This window comes from Lepisma saccharinum, chromosome 9 (genome assembly GCF_977018435.1).
Source record: "Lepisma saccharinum chromosome 9, izLepSacc3.1, whole genome shotgun sequence".
Taxonomy (NCBI): domain Eukaryota; kingdom Metazoa; phylum Arthropoda; class Insecta; order Zygentoma; family Lepismatidae; genus Lepisma; species Lepisma saccharinum.
In genome coordinates, this window is record NC_139237.1 from 89,728,479 (window position 1) to 89,736,273 (window position 7,795).

At 40.8% G+C, this 7,795-nt stretch overlaps 1 pseudogene; it reads left to right on the forward strand.

The window, feature by feature from the left end:
• The first annotated feature begins 2,791 nt into the window (after positions 1-2,791).
• Positions 2,792-5,116, forward strand: LOC145992539 (glucose dehydrogenase [FAD, quinone] pseudogene; annotated as a pseudogene).
• Positions 5,117-7,795: the final 2,679 nt, after the last annotated feature.

Sequence of the window (7,795 nt, forward strand, 5' to 3'; positions counted from 1 at the left end):
TCCATTTTGGTTAGTCATTAAACGATACGTGTTTGTATTTATATTTGATAAATTTACTTTGCTCTTCCGGCCATTTAAGTCAATTGAGATTATGAAGAAGTGATGAAATAGATGAATGGCCAATCACAGTTCCCCTTACTTACAAGAGCGACCACAAGAAAAAGAACCTTCCTCCTCTTCCGTTCAACTCGGACTATAAGAGAGCATGCTGCACTCTCCCCCTCCCCTCCACACGGGAGTATGGTGCACAGGAGTCGCGAGTCTGCGCAGGTTTCTTTGCTTGTGGTTCCACTATAATAGTAATATAAAATTGTACACTCACATCACTTAGTTCTCCGGCAGTTTGTTTCTTTATACATCATATTTGGAGAAGATACAATTCAATCTATAGTTGTACGCGTACGTACACTGTACACACCTTATTACTGACTTCCTTGACCCTGGATGTACAAGGTCAAGGAAAACAAGGAAATGAGCATAATTTTCTCTTCGGTGAAGATATTGAACCTAAACCAAAAAAAACTCAAATAATGAATTCGACAGTGTAAATTGATGAGATTTAGTAAATCATTTGATGAAGTGAACTAATTCTGAGTGGACTAATCGCAAAGGGCATAGTCAGGTCAGATCCTATTACTTCTTCATGGTATGTGACGTAAAGTTTTCGCCCAACCGTTTGACGGCGTTAGTGGTTATCGCATCTCCTTTTCCACAGCCTGTAGTACACATCCTCATCTAGACATTGTTCTTGTTCTGGTGTTTAATATTTACATACTGCAACACTGTCGTTTTGTCATTTCACGTGACTTCACATTGAAGTGATGCATTCACTTGGCCGGTCACACGTCATCGCACGCAAAAACTTCAACCGTTACCATGGTTTTGGGCCAGGGCTGGTGTGCACGTACTTTCTTCCTGCAATTTAGTAAACCAGTTTCCACCTTCAGTTCAAAGAACATGAAACCAGCTTTGCTCTTCCCTGGAAGTTGAAGCATCGAAAGCAAGAACGTTACTTTCTTTTGAAATTCAAGGTTAGAAGAGTTCTTGCAGTCGGTTGTAAATATCTGAGTCAGTATAATAAGAAGGAATTATTTTTTTATTGTTTGTTTTTAAAATTTACGAATTTAATACTCTTGTCTACTGCTTTAAGTGGACCCAACCTTCGTGGCGAAATGGCACAGGGGTTCCGGATCCGAATCCTGAGTAAGACATGGATGTTTGTATTGGTTGGGATCCACGTAAGCCCAGTCCCGATTAGTCTTTCTGTGCATAACGTGAACTTAAAAACAAAGAAACAAACAATTAATGAAAAACCGGAGAATTAAGTAAAGTTCATATGAAAAGATGTGAAAGAGAGTGTCAGGGGAAACTATCGTTTAGGTATTTTTCTTTTAAAAAGAACAAGAGCTTCCCCAATGGCGCAATGGTAAACTGTACTGTAGGTCCAGTCCCAATTAGCGTATATGAGCACAAAAGTGGACTTCAAATAAACTTTAGTCCTCTAAGTTGATCGAAACGATGAGGATAAATTGTGATCAGATCATAGCCGCACTGACAGTTCTGGGCCGGTGCTTCGCATATACAATTCCTAAACCAATTTTATGTACACTTTCCATGAAAATAGTTATAAAAAACTTGATTACTTTTAAAGGCATTGTATCATTGCAGAAGTAACATTCAATACTTTACGCCTGGCGGTATTGTCGCGACCATCTGGGAAGATATTTAAGTGTGTAGATAGGATGTATGACATTGAGCAAATCATTTGAAAATTAACTGAATCAGACACTGAATATGCAAGTACGCTGTCAAACAATTCTGTTCTGTGAATTGAGAATAATATTGAAGTTTTTTTTAGATAATTACTTCTCACGTACCTTTAACGATATTTGAAATCTGTTGGTGAACTATGCACATCAAATATGTGACGGTCTTTTTTTTAATTACATCCTTTCTTGAAAGTTGAAGCTGTTTTCTCATTAGATCAGTTTACTGACGTCATTTGCTTCCTCCTGACTGATTGATTGATTGTTGACTTGCTTTATTTTACTTCGCTTTTGTGCCACTTTTGGCTAATTTGCGAAGATGGGGATGGGTGATGACATGATGAAATTGACGAATGGACACTTACAAATATCAATGGCCAGGTCGGGATTCGAACCCAGGACCCCTGGCACTTCCTATTGACGTTTTCGTGTGGCAGTATATGTACTTCATGCAATGCAGTCAGTCTAACATCAATTCGAGTTTTCTTTCAACTCAACTGCATTAAATCAATGAAAGGAAATGCTCATAAGAATACAGGGACGCTTTCTAGCAGGCAATTGGTATTGTCAGAGGAATATAGGCAGTGTGTTTGTATCAATTCTGCTAAATGGGAAACTTAGTGTACACAGTTGTAACAGAAATGGTTGAAAGCTTGGAACGGAAGCAGATTCTATCACTCATTAAGCATGCTGTGCATGTGTGGCTTCAACTAGTTTACTTTCTGCTGAATGATGTGGTTCCTGCGTTTGTCATGAATGTGAAAATCACATGTCAAACAACAATACACTGATTCTGCAGATTTGGCGCTCAAAAGGCTGTTGCTTCAATGAGATTAGTAGAGCCTACAGTTAGTTTCAGTTTAAATTTGATGGTATATTTCAACTTTACAATTTCCTTAAATAATATGTAATGTAGTAATAAAGTTCCATCTTTATTTTCAGTGACAGAAAGTCCATGCACGTAGGATCAACTTTCCCACATGTGAATGGTGTAGAGGGAAGACAGCAATCTAAGGATCCTAAGAATGGTTCATTGGAAATTGTGGTCGCTGTTTGTCTGCATCTTGTGGTGCTATCCTGGTGATCCGATCTGCACCACGATTGTTGATTTCTTAAGGACAGTGTACAGAGCTACCGTCCCACCCTTGGAAGGAAGAGTCACCAGCGTGCCGAATGTCGACGACGTTTACGACTTTGTCGTGGTGGGTGGCGGATCCGCAGGTGCAGTTGTCGCCAGCAGACTCAGTGAGGTGAAGAATTGGAAAGTTCTTCTTCTAGAAGCGGGTGGTTTCGACAATTTCTTGTCCGACGTCCCATGCTTAGCTGCTTACATCGATCACGTCCCGGAGCTGAATTGGAACTACGTTACGGAACCCTCTCCCGGCGTTTGCCGCGGTTTGGTGAACGGCCGCTGCGTCTGGCCGCGCGGGAAAGTTCTGGGTGGGACCAGCGTCATCAACTACCTCCTGTACACTCGCGGCGACCGTGCTGACTTCGACGCGTGGGAAGCGATGGGGAACCTCGGATGGGGATTCAGCGACCTACTTCCCTACTTCAAGAAGTCCGAGGATCAGCGGAATCCCAACTTCGCGCAATCTACTTACCATGCCAGAGGGGGATACCTCACGGTCGGCGACCCTAAGTTCAGAACGCCGCTCAGCAGGGCGTTCCTGGATGCCGTTGAGGAGCTCGGCTTTCAGATAAGAGACAACAACGGAAAGTACATAGAAGGGTTCAACTACCTCCAGGGAACAGTACGGAACGGTCGTAGATGCACCACCGAGAAGGCATTCCTCAGACCGGCTCGCAGGAGACCAAATCTTCACGTCGCCCTTAATGCCCAAGTGACCAAAGTACTCATTGACCAATCTTCCAGAACTGCTTACGGAGTGGAGTTCTACAAGCGCGGGAAGCTTCGGATCGTGAGGTCAAGGCGCGAAGTCATCCTCTCGGCAGGCGCCTTAAACTCCCCTCAGCTTCTGATGCTCTCAGGGATAGGTCCTGCCGACCATCTCCACGAGCTCGGAATCCCCGTCGTCCAACATCTCAGGAGCGTCGGTTTCAACCTGCAAGATCACATAGGCATCGGAGGTATCACCTTCTTGGTGAACCAAAGCGTGGGGATAATAGAGCAACGCATCACCAACGTACCGAACACCTTGGACTATCTGGTCAGAGGGACCGGTCCTTTCACAACCCTAGGAGGAGCAGAAGCAGTTGGGTTCGTGAGAACCAAATACGCCCACAATTATCCAGACCTGGAATTAATCTTCGCGGCGGGATCCACCAATACGGACAACGGCGGTCTCAAGGATTCGCACGGGCTGAATGACGAAATCTACGAAACCGTGTTCAGACCAATCAAAAACCGCGACTCCTTCACGATATTCCCCATCATTTTGAACCCTGAAAGCTTCGGCTACCTCAGACTTAAATCGTCCAATCCTTTCGACCCTCCGCTGTTCTATCCGAACTACTTGGCCAGCAGGCGCGACGTCGAGGTAGCATTGGAAGGCGTCAATCTACTCCTGACCATAGCTTCGACAAGACACTTTCAGAAATTTGGTACTGAGCTTTACGCCGTCCCTATTCCGGGTTGCGAAGAGTATCTCTTCGGTACAGATCCATATTGGGAGTGCCAACTACGGACTTACACCATGCTGTTCCATCATCAAGTCGGGACTTGCAAGATGGGGCCACCTTCAGACCCGGACGCGGTGGTGGATCCCAGGCTTAGAGTGTATGGCATTGATAGGTTGAGAGTTATCGATGCTTCCATTGCCCCAAGGATACCGAGGGCTCACACGAACGCTATGGCCATTATGATTGGTGAGAAAGGTTCAGATATGATCAAGGAAGATTGGGGAAATGGGTTATAAGTGCGTTTCTAGTGACTAGTTAGAATTGACGAGTGAAATACATCAACTGGTTTCTTCTTGAATAGTCAATGCATGCAGCAAAACTTGTAAGTTGTGTGAGACTTAAAACTGGAAGTGTGACGTTTCTGTTCCATCGCTACTTCATGTCCTGTTCTATAATTACTATCCACCATTCTCATTCCTGCAGGAATCACATGTTGGTGTTGACAATATGCAGAAGCAAGAAATAAAAGACTAAATTATACGTCGTGGTCGACGTTCATGTCCGGAAGTGAGACCCCCTCCACCTAATGTCAACCTAAAGTTATATATTTCACACATTTAATTTTATTTAAGTCACAGTGATTCATGTTATCAGAGGACGTTTCAGGAACATAACTTCAAACTGACGCAGTGTTTCTTTCAGAAGCTAATTCTATTATGGAGAAAATATGCCTCCCCGCAAGACAATACCTTGGTTTCCCCTCCCGGGAAACAATCCTGTAGACGCCGATATGATATGTTATTGACAAAAGAATTACGCTACAACCAACGTTAACAAAAATTTTAAAAACTTGGATTTGAAAAATAATCCAAGAACATTTATATTTTTATATATATTTATATTGTATATGTACTTATTTATAAATGTACATAATTGTTAAACTCAAGCATGGATGGGAAATGTTAGTATTCTTGTGTCATAGGCTGTTATTCACATGTAACACCCAGTTGAAGAAGAGATGGCATATTTGTGAACATACGTCTCCTAAATTAACTCAAATTAAACGTTCCACCGTCATTCATTCTTTCCGCAATAATGTTTCTTTCTTAAGAATACGTTACCCCAATTTCACTTGGGATGATCATTCTACAAACTATTATCGCTGTTGAAAAGTGGAGACTCTTAGTTGAAAGCAAAGAGTTACATGATCTTATAACATAAACCATGGGAGCAGTAAGCGCCACAGTGTGCTTGTGTGTATGTGTGTGTATATATAGTGTTTTAAATTAGCTGGCGCATGTAATAAATTGTGATTGTAATTTTAGTTGTACTTATCACTGAATGTAATAGGGCGTCATGTTTTTACTGTTACATTACGATTATGATAAGAAATTTGCATGTTAATTGACTCTTTTTAATGCAGGTAATGTGGAATGCATAAGTATTACCAAGCAAGTTGTCCTTCTCCAGTTCTCTTTGAACTGAAGAACCAGTCCTTAAATTTAAAAACCCGTAGGATACCAGAGAAAAATTAATGAAATACTTCTGCATTCCCACTGTACAAAGACTATTTGATATTTTCGGAATATTAATTATTGGACAATAGGATAGTTTCATTTATATTTCCTTGGCTAATCAAGTTCATATTTCACTGGCTTCGTCGTAACCATGAATACATACTTTGTAATTTATGGGGAAGAACCACAAAGAATCACATAATCTGGATTCGAATCCAGAACCTTTACCTTCACAGCACTTGTCTTCCTGACCCCGTAAAACAAATGAAAGCAAAACAAATCTGCGAAGCATTGTGTTGAACAAAAATGTTTCATTCTAATAGAAACCTTTGAAGACGAAAGTAAAGGAAAATTTGAATAAATCGACACTGTATTAATTTGCATTCCTTGTTCTGTGGTCTTAAAAATAAGTGAAAGTTATTTTTTTTACATATACATCAGTTTTGGCATCTATTTTTTAAAATTTTATTCGTGAAACGCATTTGGCGACTCAGTTGTTAGCATTAATGCCCAGATATAGGAATTTAACTTCAAAACCTGACAGTGTGTGTGTGTGTGTGTGTGTGTGTGTGTGTGTGTGTATATATATATATATGGCTGGAAGGACTTATATGAAATTTTTGCCGATATCGATAATTTACTTGTATAAAATTTATCAAGCCGATAACCGATATTCTACAGATTCCAAATACAATTGCAAATGTCTCGTGAGTAACACGAATGAGTCATTAACGTTCTTAATTAACGTATATAGCCAGGCGACTTCAATGGAATCCGCCTGTGAGAAACTATTTGTGTATCTAGGTATTTACTTTGTAAAGTCAGGGCACATGAATTCTAGTTTAATATTCATAAAAATAATAAAATTTCCGAATATGCACTAAATTACAGGTTTTTTATATATACAGTATATGGGATGGATAATAATATCGATAAACAGTATATTGTTAGCCCCCCCCCCTCCTTTCTGGCTTCCTAGTTTTTCCTTTAATCTCTCTCTCTCTCTTTCCACGCCTCTTCCCTTGGTGCCTTGAGAGCAGATTAATATCGCCGAAACTTTTTAAAAGTTAAATACATACGACATTTTCCCCGTCCCTAGGTTCAATCAATAATAAAAGAAAAACAAAATATGAATGGAAAAGTCGATTACATTGATTAGATAGAATGTCGCTAATTCAAAACATTATCTCTGGATCTGTTTAGTTTGCGATTTTTATATGCAATTGTTCCACACGTACATTATTCAAAATCCAATCAATTGTCTAACTTACATTTTACTTCTGTAATCAACACGAGCTGCGGTTTCGAGGTGACGATGACAGTGGCCTACTAAGGGAGATTTCACACCGTGTCGCCTGAGGATTTCACAAATCGGACGTAGGTTTGTGCGGCCTTTTGTGTCGCTACGGTGTGAAACGTTGCTGTTGATTGGCTCATTCTAAACGACATGTATCGCGTGTCCCTTAGGTCCGAAATCTTCCTAAGTCTTGAAGATCCAAGTCACAAGGATGGATCTTTGTTAAGGTCAGGTGCGAAGACAGGCGACAGCACCCTAACGGATAATATCCAAACCTGCAGGAAGAACGCATCTTACTTCAGTCTCCAATACAAAATGATAAAAACTTTTCGTGACTTGATTTTAAAAAAATGTTTCCGAGATAAAGAGTGGCGTGCCCAGGATTTTCGGAAGGGAGAGGGGTTATGCATACTATTTTTGGTGGTCAGTTCTCATTTTGCCATATTTTCCTGTCTTTTAAGTTATTTTTTTAAGGAATACTTGGTCAAATGGGGTTATGACCCCACCAAACAACCCTCCCTTGAGAATGTCACTGGAGATAAATTAGTAAGCATTTGATCATATTGGGAGACGAAACAGTAGATGTGTTGGGAACGAAAGGGTTTTCACTGTGCATTAATTGTTTCGAGATC